The sequence below is a fragment of the Limulus polyphemus genome, unplaced genomic scaffold (assembly GCF_000517525.1).
Source record: "Limulus polyphemus unplaced genomic scaffold, Limulus_polyphemus-2.1.2 Scaffold601, whole genome shotgun sequence".
Taxonomy (NCBI): domain Eukaryota; kingdom Metazoa; phylum Arthropoda; class Merostomata; order Xiphosura; family Limulidae; genus Limulus; species Limulus polyphemus.
Genome location: NW_013666211.1, coordinates 194,451 through 197,568, shown reverse-complemented (window position 1 = coordinate 197,568; position 3,118 = coordinate 194,451). Strand labels below are relative to the sequence as shown.

The 3,118-nt window shown below is 33.7% G+C and overlaps 1 protein-coding gene across 1 annotated transcript in view; it reads right to left on the bottom strand.

Annotated features, from left to right (window-relative positions):
• Positions 1–3,118, bottom strand: part of LOC106459399 (argininosuccinate synthase-like) — a 21,578-nt gene extending 18,460 nt beyond the window's left edge. The window contains exon 1 of the mRNA XM_013919016.2: positions 2,978–3,118. The gene's annotated coding sequence lies outside the window, so the exon portion shown is untranslated. The remainder of the gene's footprint in view (positions 1–2,977) is intronic.

Genomic DNA, 3,118 nt, shown 5'->3' with positions numbered 1-3,118 from the left:
CTCGTGTAGCTTTGCGCGAAATTCAAAAACAAACAAACCTATATCGGCCGTTTACTTTTTTAAGTTTACACAGCTTGTTTGTATTAATTTCCTGTTCTTCAATTCAAGCCCATACTTTTAGTCCATGAGTGGGGTGAAGGAGGACTGCTTCATCTACGAACATCCCTGATTATTGATTATTTCCCGAAATAATTAATTTCAGATCCAAATCACTGCCAGAAATAAATAAATAAATAAAATTTATTGGTGGTAGTGTTTAAGGTCACTGACGAAGAATGTAATTCTCCGAAACTAGTCTGGCCCACAGGCACATCCCCCAATGAAAGAATAGACCATTCTAAGCTTTTACTTGTTGTTAAACAATAGTTTATACAACACTATTCAATTAAGTACTAGCCGCCTAGTGTCGGCTAACAAATACCTATAAAATTATAGGTTTCTTTTTTTTTGTGAGTGTAAAGCACTTAAATACGCCATTTTGAAACCTGAAGATAATTGTTTGTTTCAAAGGTTTCTTTCGAAATATAGAAATAATAACTTGGATAATATAAAACTTTATATTATGCTGTATTTGATAATGCTAATTTAATTAAAATACATCGAGAGTAAATTGGTTTCATTAAATTTTGAATGCAGTCAGTAACAATGACATCAACCTTTGTTTTTTAAGATATCCTCCTATCGGGCAAGTTCTACAACTACCTTTTTCACAATGCAATAAATACATATTATAGTTTTGTTAGGACCACTACCTTCCCGTAACTAGCTGCAATTATACCTATAGACATGGTAAGTTGCAGGCTTGAGCACATATCTCGGCTCTTAATAAAAGAAAGCTTAATTTTGTAGCCATAATAAAAAAGGGGCCAAAACTACTGTTGTCTTTTTTGTTTACTTAAGTTGCTTAGTATGCATAAAATAGGATTGCTTGTTATTCTTCTCCAGAATTAAAAATGAAAAAGTTTCGCTTTATCCTGAACATTATACGCCTCTAGAACAGGTCTACAAATTTTCAATCGCCAGCTTTGCCACCAGAAAATATCATTCTCAGTAGCCCAACAATAAAAACTAAAATAATTGGTGCAAATATTCTTTTTCTTAGTGGTATTAATGTGAAGGTGAAAGTTAAATGAGAATGTGTGGTAAACCTGTGTACTTGCTGCTCCGACAGTCCATGTTTTGTATGTTTACCTGTTTCTTTCTTACCGCAAAACAACAACTGTAACGTAACTATATTTCACATTATCGTCATATGATAGGTATTTTGTGATATATTTATTTATCTTAACGTTGTCTTATTCTGGCTTCAAAGTTCATTTGATAAAATTGGATCGGAGATATTTTTACTGGTTAGTTTTCTTATCTTAACATATAAAAAACTTAATTATTCATCATTTAAACTTGATGAATATCAGTTTCCCTTACATCACAATCCTTACTATTAAGTACTATCGTACTTAATGATATATATCTTTATATATATAAACTCTTCGCTCATACTATTCTCTTTCTAGTAGAAATTAATACATCTCCTAATTTTAAAAAGTTGGAAGATTTGGTTGTCTGTAAAGTGTTTTCTTTACTCTATTTTATACATTGGTGAACGCTAGAAACCAGGTTTCGATACCCGTGGTGGTCAGAGCACAGATAGCTCATTGTAGAGCTTTGTGCTCAATTCCACACAAACTGTTTAATAACATTAACCCATATTAATTGAAATAATCATACATGCATAAGCAGATATTTCGCAACAGTTAAATTATTATTAACGTTCAAAGAAAAGAGCATCAAAAACCTTACTTTTCAAGATATTTTGAAAAAAAACTCTTCAGACAACAAGGCCACAAACGGAAAGAGTAGGGTTCAATAGATACAAATAAAGTTAAGATGCAAATTACAATCTATAAACGATAAGACACAAATTTAGCGGAGGAAAAACTGGATAACTGAGAAACTGCAAATCTTTAAAATCTCCATTTGTCCAAAGTTGTTCTGGGTGATCAACACAGTCAAACCAGAGCTAACGGTCTACTAGAAGCAACATGACAAACTCAGCTAAGTTTAAATTAAAAGTTGGCATGTTAAACATAGACATTCGACCAGTAGATACGAGAAAGAAGAAAAGAGCACGAGCCGTCAAAACTGCTTTTAGTTCAAACTTTAATGAATCCGAGAAGGTATAAATATAGCCATATACTGTTTAGCACATTTGTCTTTTACAGAATTGAGGAAAAACAAAACAACTGTACGTTTCACAAATACATCATTTATTATTTGTGAAAGCACAGTTGTCTTCTTTCCCTCAATTCTGTAATTATGGAGTTTCACCAAGTACGTTGTGTTTGTCACACGGGGACTATCTGCGATAGCTGTCCCTAATTTAACAGTGTAAGACTAGAGGGAAGGCAGCTAGTCATCACCACCCACCGCCAACTCTTGGGCTACTCTTTTACCATTATAACACCCCCCACGGATGAAAGGGCGAGCATGTTTGGTGTGACGGGGATTCGAACCCGTAGATTTCGAGGCGAGCGCCCTAACCGCCTGGCTATGCAGGGCTCACTATGTACGGACGATTTCAAACATCAATTATATTTGACTTTTGTTGATATACTGCTCGTGTTTGAACCTTTGACAACCTAGATACAGTTATTACTTAAAAATAAATACATTCACGCCTAAGTTCACATTCCTTCCAATATCTCTCAATTTTATCAGTAAATACAGCATGTTTCATTTGTAAATAACCAGTCAGAAAATGGAAAGAATGATACATAACTTAAACTGTAGTGTGAAACCCCTCTATAAAACATTTGTAAATAACCAGTCAGAGAATGGAAATAGTGATACATAACTTAAACTGTAGTGTGAAACCCCTCTATAAAACATTTGTAAATAACCAGTCAAAGAATGGAAAGAATGATACACTGTAGTGTGAAACCCCTCTATAAAACAAAAAGGAATTAATTCAACTTACTTATATACCGTGCTTGTTAGAAACACAACTTCGTCTCAGCAAAATAAATTTTTGAATTCAGTTTTCCTTAGCTCTCTTTATATACAACCACCCTTCTTCATTGCCCAATCACGTGATACTTCTAACTGTTTCGTAAGTACC